This window comes from Scyliorhinus canicula, chromosome 17 (assembly GCF_902713615.1).
Source record: "Scyliorhinus canicula chromosome 17, sScyCan1.1, whole genome shotgun sequence".
Classification (NCBI taxonomy): domain Eukaryota; kingdom Metazoa; phylum Chordata; class Chondrichthyes; order Carcharhiniformes; family Scyliorhinidae; genus Scyliorhinus; species Scyliorhinus canicula.
In genome coordinates this window covers 120,341,948-120,355,398 of record NC_052162.1, presented here as the reverse complement: position 1 = coordinate 120,355,398, position 13,451 = coordinate 120,341,948, and the positions used below count along the sequence as shown (strand labels likewise).

At 45.1% G+C, this 13,451-nt stretch overlaps 1 long non-coding RNA gene across 1 annotated transcript; it reads right to left on the bottom strand.

Moving 5' to 3' along the window:
* LOC119951872 lies at nucleotides 1–12,826 on the bottom strand. The gene is made up of 3 exons (XR_005457695.1): nucleotides 11,977–12,826; nucleotides 7,948–8,283; nucleotides 1–4,296 (listed from the first exon to the last, which is right to left on the bottom strand). It is a non-coding gene; the product is annotated as an uncharacterized LOC119951872 (long non-coding RNA).
* Between the last annotated feature and the right edge of the window lie 625 nt (nucleotides 12,827–13,451).

Below are 13,451 nucleotides of genomic sequence, written 5' to 3'. Positions count from 1 at the left end.
TATTTTTAATGAAACAGGTTTATTAATGAAACAGAACATGGGTTTAACTAAATCAGAAAATGACTTGAGGATCAAAGACAACCAGAGTAAAAGAATAACCAGAATAAAAACATGTTCACAATGTTCTAGACCCAAATGTTTCTCTTCAGCTCCCTGTACTCTGCTCCCGTGACTCCCCACATTGGACACAGGAGCACTGAACCTGGGGGTCACATCCCCATCAGCCCCAGTTACCCCACCGCCGAACCCTGATTGGTTGGGGGTCCATTTTCCAGTTAGTCCTCCAGCACCTTCCTGTCTCTTTATTAGTGTCACACCCGTGGCAATTTCCCAACTGGAGCGTAGGTTGCAGCCAAATTCAGTCCTCAGCTCCGTTGCCTGGCTGTCATTGACACGAGCAATAGAGACAGAAAGGTGCCTGAGGTTCAAATGGGAAGTCAAAACTTATGGATTAGGATCTCTGTAATGATCAGTAACCAATATTAGAAAATCAAATTCCCAGTCAACAAATTAAAGGATCACATGACAAGACTTCTTTATGACTTTTGCTGCAACAAACAAAATAGAAGCAACATTAACTAAACACTATTTTTGAAGGAAACCTACACATTAAAGTGTAAAATACAACTTTTCCCTTTTACACAATCTAAAATCACTCCCCAATTATTCTCTACTCTACCCCGGAAGTCAAAACTTAATTGTCTCAGAACCAGTCCAAAGTGATTATTCATTCCAGAGGTTTCCGTTCTTTTCTTTTCCCAATCTGCAGGCTTTCACCCCAGAACTGTCTTTCACAGTGAATGACTGGCGAGCTACCAGAAACCGAGAGTAGGCATAAATAGGTCATTTTCTGGTTGGCAAGATGTAATGAGCGGTGTGTCATAGGGATCAGTGCTGGGACCTTAACCTTTAAAATTTATATCAATGACTTGGATGACGGGACTGAAGGTCTGATTGTTCCGTTTGCTACCTGAGAGTTCAACTAACAGTTTTTGTTTGACTGAAACAGCTGATTAGCTAAACGCGGAATGTGATTGAAATGTTTGGGGTATGTGACCTAGAAGCATGGGTGCACAATCAAAGTCACATTGTGCAATTCACCATTGTGGACACAAAGCGAGAGTCCGTATTGGGAGCGAAAGCGTGCAAAGCCCTGAATCTCGTTGAGTGACTGTACGTTCCAGACAGCGTGAAGACAGAGGATGATTGTAACTGGCTCTGAGATATGATGCCGCAGTCATCCAATGAGGACAGTGATGAAACAGATGATGAGCCAGAAGAGGAAGACTATGAAGGTCCATAAACTTTATTTGCAACTGGTTGATCAACTGGATGAGTCCCATTTGGACATGCAGCATTTGCGCAGTAGATTGGAGCAATTGCGCAAACGTTTGGCCACCACAGTGTATGGTGAAGGTGAAGGAAGGGATTTAACTGAGCATATGGGAGCTTCTCTTTTCCATAGTAACTGTTAAAGACCAAAATAAGCCAGACCTTTATGGCAAAATGGATTATATGAATGAGGAAATACATGCAGATAAATTGTTTTTGCTGGAAACACAATTTTTGAAAGATCTTTCACCAATGTCTTTGGAATCCCAAAAGCTTCGTTGATTTCCTACTTTGGCAGCTCGCCATTGAATGACCCAGAACCTGAAGATGACCTAATTGGCATTTCTGAGCTCCGTCCTTCCAACTATGAGTCTGAAAGTCCCACTGATTGTGAAAGATTCTCTACAGAGGTGGGACAGTTAATAAACTTCTAGTGGTCTGAATGTTGCAATATGATATGGTTGATATAATAATTGATATGGTTAATCTCTACAGATATGAGGAAACAATAATTGTAGTTGGGTTGACAAAAAGATATTTATTGATGTCACTCAGAACATTGTGTACGATAGGAGTCTGCTGGATGTGTCGCCAGAGTGGCTCCTTCGACAATGAACCTGTTGATTCAATCTGTTCTCTGATGGATGTCCATTGGACGCCACCTTGGAAATATTGGGGCAAAGAATCACATAAAAAATAAAATGTTTATCACAATAAAAAACAAAAATAAACTTTATTTGCAACTAGTGACGAAGTGATCACAGGTAGGGTACAATGTGTGCAGGACAACGGTGAGACTGACAGTTCTCAGCTGGACTGTACAGAGGCTGACAATGAGAGCGCAACACTGAACAAATCAGTTGAGAGCTCACCGATTGTGAACAGCCAACAAGAAAATGAAGACATCTTGAAGAAGTTGACTCCAATTGAGAAGCACAAAGAGCTCAAAGATACGTCAGATAATCCAAAGGGAACTGATCGGAAAAACATCAAAGATTGTGGGAGAATCTAGAAATTGGAGTCACTTTAAAAGTAATAACTTGCACATTTAAGGCAGAGGAGAGATTTTTCTCTCTGAGGGTCGTGAGGCTTTGGAACTCTCTTCCTCAAAGGGCAGTGGAAGCAGAGTCTGTGAATATTTCGAAAGCAGAGCTGGAAAGATTCCTGATAAGCAAGGGGGTGAAAAGTTATTGCGGGGGGTCAGTGGGAATTTTGAGTTGACGTTCTAATCAGATCAGCCGTGAACATGTTGAATGCTGGAGCAGGCTCGAGGGGCCGAGTGGCCGACTCCTGCTCCTAATCCGTATGTTATCACATCCTTTTTAATAGATTGTAGCATTTTCCCTCCTCCTGATGTCAGGCTAATGGGTCTGTGGTTCACTGTTTTCTCTCTCCCTCCTTAAATAGTGGGGTTACATTTACCACCTTCCAATCTGCAGGAACCATTCCAGAATCTATAGAATTTTGAAAGATGATCACCAATGTATCCACTATCTCTACAGCCGCCTCTTTCAACACTCTGGGATGTGGAGCATCAGCTTTTGGGGATTTATTAACTTTCAACCACGTTAATTTCTCCAGTACTACTTTTTCATTAATACTAATCTCAGTCCCTCGTGCTCGCTGGTCCCTTGGTTCTGTTGCGTTTTTGGGACAATTTCTGTATCTTCCTCCGTGAAGACAGACACATTGTTTAGTTTCTCTGCCATTTCCTTATTCCCCATTATAAACTCTCCTGTCGCTGCCTGGAATGGATCCACATTGGTCTTCGCTAATCTTTTCCTTTTCACATTCCTCCAGGAACTTTTCCAGTTCTCCCCAGTTTGCTCTCATATTCTATTTTATCTTGATCAGTTTCTTAGTCCTTTGCTGAATTCTAAAACAAGCTCCCAATCCTCAGATGTATTACTATTTTGGCCACTTTATGAGCCTCTTCTTTGATCTAATCTAACATTTCTTGTTAGCCACGGTTGCATCACTTTTCCTGTTGGGTTTTTGCTCCTTAAAGGAATCTATGTTATATTTGTGTGAAATAAGAGTCGTCAAAGTCCCAGAGGACCAGAACCTGCTTTGCCCTCTGAGAGAGAGAGAGAGCTGACTGGTGGTGATTGAATCTGAGGGTCACCATACCTCAGGCAAGGGGCAATGTTGAGGAGACAGGGCCTTCATGGATAACCTCAGCCGGTACAGGACTTGAATCCATGATGTTGAAGTCTCTGCGCATCACAAACCAGCCATCCAGCCAACTGAGCTAACTCTCTCTGGTGTGAACTCGCTCGTGTCTCCGCAGGCTGGATATTGTAGTGAATCCCTTCCCACATCGAGAGCAGTTGAATGGCCTCTCCCCAGTGTGAACTCGCTGGTGTGTCTGCAGGCTGCATAACACAGTGAATTTGTTTCCACACTGAGAACAGGTGAACGGCCTATTCCCAGCGTGAACTCGCTGGTGTCTATGCAGGCTGGATAACTGAGTGAATCCATTCCCACACTGAGAGCAGGTGAACGGCTTCTCCCCAGTGTGACTGCGTCGATGAACCTCCAGTTGAGATGGAGCACTGAATCCCTTCCCACAGTCCCCACATATCCACGGTTTCTCCATGTTTTGTGTCTCCTCTTATCTCTCCAGGTCAGAAAATCAGTTGAAGACTTGTCCACACACAGAACACGTGTACCGTCTCTCTCCACTGTGAATGGTGTGATGTTTTTTCAGGCTGTGTAACTGGTTAAAGCTCCTTCCACAGTCAGTGCTCTGGAACACACTTACTTGGGTGTGTGTGTCTCGGTGATTTTCCAGCCACACTGATGTTTAAAATCTTTTGTTACCGACAGATCGGGCAAAGATTTTTCCTTCCCCTTCTAGATTCAAAGGCTGATGATATTCAGGTCCCAAAGAATCTGGTGACTCTGCCAGATCGAGACGTTACGTTTGAGATTTCTGTCTGTAATTCCTCCTCTTCTAATATCCTGTAAAAGAAGTTTAGAGAAGACATCACTGTCAGTACAGGATAGAAATTCAGAACAGAGAATTCTAGTTTCTCAAGAACAATTTTTCCTCTCACGTTTCCGAATGCCTAGTCTCTAATAACTATTTCGCCAGACCTAGTCTCCAGGAAGTGGACTCGGAGGGTGGAGTGCCAGAGCAGTAAGTACAAAACCCTGACCTCGGGAATTCGAGGCCTAACTCCAGGGAGAGGATTTGAAGAGGCGGAGTATCAGAGTAGTAAATATAAAGACCTTTCCTAGTTTCCAAGGTAAGAACAGAGGTCTGGAGTTTTTGGAGCCGAGTAAAAAACCTTTCCTTGGGGATTCGCGGCCTGCTCACCAGGGAGCAGACTTAGAACATAGAACATACAGTGCATTTGGCCCATCAGGTCTGCACCGACCCACTGAAGCCCTCACTTCCACCCTATCCCTGTAACCCAATAACCCCATCTAACCTTTTTGGACACGAAGAGCAATTTATCATGGCCAATCCACCTGACCTGCATGTCTTTGGACTGTGGGAGGAAACCGGAGCACCCGGAGGAAACCCACGCAGACACGGGGAGAACGTGCAGACTCCGCAGACAGTGACCCAGCAGGGAATCGAACCTGGGACCCTGGCGCTGTGAAGCCACAGTGCCATCCACTTGTGCTACCTAGCTGCCCTAATTCCTTACCTTGGGGATTTGCTGGCCTGTCTCCAGGGAAAAGACATGGAGGTGTGTAGTATCGGAGCTGTGAGTATAAAAACCTTCCCTCGGGGATTTGCAGCCTAGTATTCAAGGGGACTCGGACGGGCGAAATGTCAGAATTGTGAGTATAAAACCTTACCTCAGGGACTTGCAGCCGATCTCCAGGGAACGGGCTTGAAGAGGCAGAGTATCGGAGATGCAAGTATAAAACCTTACCTCGGGGGCTTACAGCCGATCTCCAGGGAACGGGCTTGAAGAGGCAGAGTATCAGAGATGTGAGTATAAAACCTTACCTCAGGGGGCTTGCAGCCGATCTCCAGGGAACGGACTCGAAGGGGCAGAGTATCGGAGATGTGAGTATAAAACCTTACCTCAGGGAGCTTGCGGCCTAGTCTCCAGGGAACGGACTCGAAGGGACAGAGTATTGCAGTGTTTATCAAACCTTTCTGCCCGGGATCCATTTTTACCACCCGGCATCCATTTTTACCACCCGGCCATCCTTTGCGCCCCATAGCGGCCAACCTTTGTGACCTTCGCTGGCCGACCTTTGTGACCCACTATTTTCACTGACCTTTAATGTGACAGGTGAGCCTGCTTGGTCCTCATGATATCACTTGCTTTGTTATTCAATGTTACATTCCTGACAATGACTTCAGCTGATGATTTAAGATCTCACTGCATCCATTGAAAAAAATAAATAGGTTTGTCCTCGAACTCGCCATGTTTCGTCTTCAAATGTCTCTGAAGTTTTGAGGGTTTTAAACTTTCATTTCCCAGTGCTTCCCTGCACATAACACACATGAACATTGAATCCTGATTTGCAGCGGTACAATGAATAACCCACACCTCAAGTAATCTTCTTTATGCTGATTTGTTCCTGTTTTCAGCTTCTTCATGGGTTGTTCACCAGAGGCCCAGGAGTTCAGACCAGCACTGCTGGCAGCTGCAATATGGAGGAATCGCTCTCACGCTCAGAACACGTGACGGTACCGTACAGGGCAGGTGACCTGCTCTCTGCCGCTGCTTCCGGTGGAAGGACTCCGTCATTTGCTGAAAAAAACTGGCCCTGCACAGCGCGCTGAGGTCAGGAGGAAGTTGATCCACCCAGCTGGGCTCTGGGCCTTCCCCACTGCTTATTAATAATAATAATAATAATAATAATCTTTATCAGTGTCACAAGTAGACTTACATTAACACTGCAATTAAGTTACTGTGGCCCCTGTCGCCACATTCCGGCTCCTGTTTGGGTGCACAGAGGGAGAATTCAGAATGTCCAAATCACCTTTCAAGCACGTCTTTCAGGACTTGTGGGAGGAAACCGGAGCATAGAATCATGACAGTACAGAAGGAGGCCATTCAGCCCATCAAGTCTGCCCCGACCCTCTGAAAGAGCATCCGACCTAGACCCACGCCCACATTGTATCCCGGTAACCCAGTAACCCCACCTAACACCAAAGAAACCCACGCAGACACGGGGAGAACGTGCAGACTCCGCACAGACAGTGACCCAAGTAGGGAATCGAACCCGGGTCCCTGGGGCTGTGAAACAACAGTGCCAACCACTGTGCTACCGTGGTCTGTCATGAATGCGCGGGTAGGCCGGCAATCTCAAAAGTCCGTTGGAGCTGGCACTTTATATGCTGGGCGCAACCGTTGGGCGTTCCTCTCGCAATCGGAAATGCCAGGACCGAGTGCCGCGATCCTCCCAAAACCTGCCCACAACCCACCCGCGGGTTGCGACACTGAGTTTGTAAATCCCTTGAGTGTTGGAGGTGTGAGTACAAAGACCTTACCTCAGGGATTCGCAGCCAGGGAGCGAACTAGGAGGGGCGGAGTATTGAAGCTGTGAGTATAAAAATCTTACCTCGGGAATTTGAGGCCTACTCCCCAGGAGTGGACTTGGAGGGACAGAGTATCGGAGCCGAGTATAAAAACCTTACCTCGGGGATTTGCAGCCCAGTCTCCAGGGAGCAGACTCGGAGGGGTAGAGTATTGGAGCTGTCAGTATAAAAGCTTTACCTCGGGGATTTGCGGGCAGTCTCCAGGGAGTGGACTCGGAGGGGTGGAGTTTCAGAGCTGCGAGTATAAATTTGCACTGGTTGGAAATTTTAAATCTGGGGGGCATAGTCTAAAAATTAGGGTTAAATCATTCAGAAGCGATATTTGGAACAACATCTTCACACAAAGGGTGGCAGAGGTTCGGATTTCTTTCCCACAAACAGCAGTTGATGTTAGATCAGTTGTTAATTTTAAATGAGATCTATAGATTTTTGTTAAACAAAGATTTGATGGGATATGGGCCAACGGCAGGTATATGGAGTAAGGCACATTCTCCCCAAGTCTGCATGGGTCTAACCCCCACAACCCAAAGATGTGCAAGACAGGTGAATTGGCCACGCTAAATTGCCCCTTATTGTAAAAAAAATAATTGGATACTCTGAATTTATAGAAAAAAAAGGAAAGAAAAAGGTATATGGAGTTAGGTCACAGATCGGCCATGGTCTCCTTGAATGGTGGGGCAGGCTCGAGGGACTGAATGGCCCACTCCTGCTCCTATAAAACCATAAGAGAACCATAAATAATATATCTAATCTGTAGCATATAACAACACTAGACATATCTCTGTCCAATATTAGTTAGCTGTCCCCACAAATATTAACCATCTCCTGGGGAAAGCAGCCCTTTAATTGTGAACATTGGGAAAGAGACCATCCTTTTAGCCAGACAAATAAATGTGTCAAGCTGAGGGAACAAAGGATGTGAATGGCTTTAAGAGAGAGAGTGAGAGACCTGGGCCAAGCTTTATTTAGAGTCGGCACCCCCCCCCCCCCCCCCCCCCCCCGGATTCACTTCCTTTCCCTTCAGTTGCTGCAAGTCCCCAATTGAAGGTGAGAATGAGAAAATAAATGGAAAGGGGGAGAAAAGAAAGTATTTTACTCACAGATGTTGGAGACAGAAGGAGGTTTCAGTCTGTGTGAAGCTCAGTCTTCATTCTGATTGGCTGGAACAAGAGTCCATCCGGTCCTGCAACTCTTCCCATTGGTCACCAAATCAGCTGGAAGGTCAGGGGGTGGGCTCTCTCGCACATGCGCAGCTTCCCGTCTCCCTTGGACATGCGCAGTCCCGGGTCTGGGCGGCGCCGTCAGCCGGTTGCCTGGAAACCTTGTCTGGAGGAGGTTCTGTTGTCGGGTTTTTCTCCCTCAACCGACAGTAAATTAACATCAGAGAAATGTCCAGTGTTGTTATATGGTGCAGATTAGATATATTATTGATGGTTCTGTAATAAAGCATATTTATAATTATTTCCAGTCGTGTAATATTGTGCTGCAGCAATGTTATATATTTCCACTCATCTCTTCCCTCAAGAGGGTTGTTAGTCTCACAGGGACCAGTGGAGTCTGGGGGTCACTGAATATATTCACCGCTGAGTTGGACAGATTTCTGATTGACCAGGGAATCGAGGCTTCTGGGGAACGGTAGGAAAATGGAGAGAAAGTGGAGATGAGGAGGGATTTCCTCACTCGAGGATGTGGTGAATGAAGCTTCGGAATTTTCTATCCCAGAGACTTGTGAAGCCTCTATAATCAAATAAAAATCGAAGGTGGTGCCAGAGCGAGGCGACGTCTTGCAAGCTGTGCCCAGCATACCCTCTAATTCTAACTTTTACTCTCGTTCTATGCTTCTAAAACGTCATTCTAACTGTTCTAATTACATTAACTTAATTACATTAACTGTTCAATTACTTACATCCCAGTTGTGACTGACACATTACATTCTGTAGTCTCTCCTTCCTTCCCTATGTACGGTATGCGTTATCTGTATAGCATGCAAGAAACAACACTTTTCACTGTATACTAATACATGTCACAACAATAAATCAAATCAAAGTATTTTCAAGATCGAGATTGATAGGTTTCTAGATATTTAAGATATCAAGGGATATGGAGGATAGTGTGGGAAAATGGTGCTGAGGCAGATCGACAAATTATCCCACTGAATGATTAAGCAAACTCAATGGGACGAATGGTGGACTGCAGCTCCTGTTTGTTATGATCTGTGTCCAGAACAGGAAGCAGAGAGCATGAATCAGTCTATCAACTTTAATCAGCACCAGGATAATTGGGAGGGTGAATATTAGATCCAGCAGAGTGAGACGGGAGGGAGAGTGTGTGGGATGGAGATTTACAGCATTTGGGGAATGCGACAGGAAGGAATGTTCCATAGAATCTAGAATTGTCTGTTCTGAATTTCTGTCCTGGATTGAAAGTGATGTCTTTTGTAAATTGTTTTTACAGGATATTAGAAGAGGAAGAATTACTGACAGAAATCTCAAACGTCACAACTCGATCTAACTGAGTCTGGGGATTCATTGGGACCTGAATATCATTGACCTTTGAATCTAGGAGAAATGTTTGCCCGTTCTGACTATTTCAAAAGATTTCAAACATCAGTGTGACTGGAAAAGCAACGAGACACACACACCCGAGTGAGAGTGTTCCAGAGCACTGACTGTGGAAAGAACCAGTTATGCAGCCAGAAAAAACATCGCACTATTCACAGCGGAGAGAGACCGTACACGTGCACGCAGTGTCGTCAAGGCTCAAACTGATTGTCCGACCTGTAGAGTCAAAAGGAGTCTCAAAACATGGAAAAACCGTGGAAATGTAGGGACTGTGGGAAGGGATTCAAAGCCCCATCTGAGCTGGAAGCTCATCGACGCAGTCACACTGGGGAGAGGCCGTTCACCTGCTTTGTGTGGAAAGGGATTCTCTCAGTTATCCCACCTGCAGTTACACCAGCGATTACACCAGCGAATTCACACTGGGGAGAGACCATTCACCTGCTCTCAGTGTGGGAAGGGATTTTCTGATTCATACACCCTTCAATTACACCAGCGAGTTCACACAGGGGAGAGGCCATTCGCCTGCTCACAGTGTGGAAATTTAGTGTTTCTTCCACCCTGTGGGTACACCAGAGGCTTCATACTGGGGAGTGGCCGTTCACATGTTCTCAGTGTGGGAAGGCTTTAGTGATCCCTCCCATATGCGGAGACACCAGCGAGTTCACACTGGAGAGGCCATTCATCTGCTCTCAATGTGGGAAGGAATTTCATGATTCATCGCACCTACTGGGACACCAACCAGTTCACAAGTGATTACAGAGACTGCATTCTGTTGTTCTTGATCCTGCTCTCAATTAACATCCAGGACTGCATTTTGTTCATTCTGACAGTTTTTCTAAATAAATATTTTTTATTGGGTTTTTGAACAAAGTATATTTACCGTTATGTACACAGGATAAGAGACATACACACACATATATATAGAAGAGAAGGGCACACCCAAACATACCAAAGAAAAGAAAATAGTAAATAATTTTTTAAAAAATAGAATAACTGGTAGGGTATTGTGTACCAGCTCAACAGCAGCAAGTTTGTACACCTGGCAAAATTATTTACAACACATAAGTGGGCAACTGTTGGTGGGGGGAGGGGGTGGTGGAGACTGAGGAGGTGAATATACATTTGGGGCCGGAGAAATAATTACAGTGGGCAATACGCGATTGGGTTTGGTGTTGTTGTCACTTGCTTCTCCTGGACAGATCCCGCTGCCGTCTCGTGCTCACCTCCGCTTCTGCCATTCCTCCCGTCTTTCGTCTTTATTCTCCTCGTTCCCTGCTCCTGGAGATGCCATGTTCGTTATTGTACCCCGTGCCTTCCTTCCGGCTCTCATTTCCCTGCCCCCCCCCCATGATAGTGAGTTTCTTTCTGCTGGTCTGACCGGCCTCACGTTTTGCCTGTAGTGGCATTGAGGCTTTTTCTGAATACCTGGTTTCAGATTTCACAAGGATCACAGAGTGAAAGGGTGGAAGGTGGAAGATCTTTAGTTTCCATTTCTGTTTGGTACCCTCGAAAGCATGCCATGTTGCCATGAAGATGGGCTATGGTGTTTACATGGTTATTTTGTTTAATATATCTGAGTGTTTTTCACAGAAGGAAACTCAAGGTTTCAGGGGCGAATTGCCTGTGGTAGATTGGGAACTTACAATAAAAGGTATGACAGTAGGCAGGCAATTGTTAATATTTAAGGAATTATTACATATTTACATCAAATATAGATTCCTTTAAAGGAACAATAATCCAACAGGAAAAAATGTGCAACCGTGGTTAACAAGTAAAGGTAAAGATTCCATTAGATCAAAGGAACTAAGAAGCCGATAAACAGAAAATGGAATATGAGAGCAAACTGGAGACAAAAATAAAGAACGGCTGGAGAAGCTCCTTTAGGAATGTTAAAAGGAAAAGATGAGCAAAGACCAATGTGGGTCCATTTCATGATGTGGAGATGCTGGCGTTAGACTGGGGTGAGCACAGTAAGAAGTCTTACAACAGCAGGTTAAAGTCCAACAGGTTTGTTTCAAACACGAGCTTTCGGAGCGCAGCTCCTTCCTCAGGTCCTTCCGAAAGCTCGTGTTTGAAACAAACCTGTTGGACTTTAACCTGGTTTGTAAGACTTCTTACTGAATCCATTCCAGGCAGAGACAGGAGAGTTTATAATGGGGAATAAGGAAACGGCAGAGAAACTAAACAATGTGTGTCTGTCTTCAGTGAGGAAGAGACAAAAATCATCCCAATAATGCTAGACAACCAAGGAACTAGAGAGCAGGAGGAACTGAAAGAGATCAGTATTAGTGAAGACACCGAGACACACACATCCGAGTGAGAGTGTTCCAGTGCACTGAGTGGAAGGAGTTTTAGCCAGTTACACAGCCTGACAAGGACACTGAACCATTCACAGTGGGGAGACACAGTCGCCGTATTTGGTGATCAAGGGTCTAACTGAATATCCAGATTGGAGAGATACAAGGAGATAAAAAACATGGAGAAATGAGCAGACTGTGGGAAGAGAAACAGAATCCCATCTAAGCTGGAGATTCATCGATGTATTCACACTGGGGAGAGGCCATTTACCTGCTCTCAGTGTGAGATGCTATTCACCACTTTATCCATCCTGCAGAGCCATCAGTACATTCACACTGGGGAGAGGCTGTTCAGCTGCTCACAGTGTGGGCAGGGATTCACTTGGCTGTCCCACCTTCGGAGTCATTTAGGATTTCACTGCTTTGATTGACATTCACAGTTAAAGAAATTTTGATATATAACCAATACTTTACAATTTGTTCATAGACGGTATTAACACATTTTAACAGTGAGGATTATTTTTAGAAAATGTTTGTCTTGTATTTTCACTCACCAATTCCTTCTCAGCTTTGTCTTGTGCTCTTGGAACAGAATCCTGTTCTCTTTCCAGGTTTTCAGACCCAGCTATCCTCAAGTTACCTCTTAATCTTCTTTCCTGCCCATTACTCCAACGTACAGCTTTTCTTATAGCAAAGCTGAGAGAGTTGGTTTCTCTCTCCAGCTTCGAGCAGAGTTGGGAGTGGTTCCCTGCTCTGTGACCTGACTCCAACTGCCTGTAACTGCTGCTAGCTTTCAGCTATAAACTAAAGAACAAAAGAAAGCAGTTTGCTACTTTACAGGGCCTCTCTAGTTGTTGAGCAATTATCTTTTCTTTATGCGGAGCAATCTAAACACAATCGTATCTCAGGATTGATGCTAATCCCCACGCAGACAGCCTTTAACATCTAACTGCAGCTCCCTTTGAGGCACAAAACACCTATCGAAAACTATAACATTTTTCTAATGTTTATCCATACAAATATAAATCCCTTAAAACTACCTTTGGTTTCCTAATACTCCCAGTCTCAAAGGGCATCAGCCCACTGGGAGCAAAGTTGTGAGACCGGCCAGTCCAGCAGAAAGAAACCCTCTGACATCCCCCCCCCCCCCCCCCCCCACTTCACCAAATGTCAGAAATAACATGGTTTGGTCCTGGATGTGAATAACAGCAGCAATAACAGCAGAATCCAACCCCTGTCATCACTTGTGAACTCTCTGGTGTGAAGAACTTTCTCCTAATCTCAGTCCTCAGTGGTTTACCCTGATTCCTCAAAATTCGCTGGTGTTTCAATAGATAGGATGACCGAGTGAATCCCTTCCCATAAACCCTTCCCGCAGGGCTACTTCCTGGTGTGAGTGCGCTGATGTTCCATCAGTACCAAAGAGCTTTTGAAGCTGCTCCCACAGTCAGAGCATTTAAAGGGTATCTCATTGGTGTGGGTGACATTGTGTCTCAGCAGGTTGGGTAAATGAGTGAATCCCTTCCCACACTCAGTGCAGGTGAACGTACTCTCCCTGGTGTGAACTCACTGGTGTCTCATCTGTTGGATTGCAGTGGTGAATCCCTTCCCACACTCAGAGCAGGTAAATGGTTTCTCCCCAGCGTGAACTCGCTGGTGTATCAGCAGGTCGGGTGACTTAGTGAATGCTCTGTCTTACTTGCTCAATCCAGTTGCTCTTTTCCTATTTATAAGTTTGTGGAAACT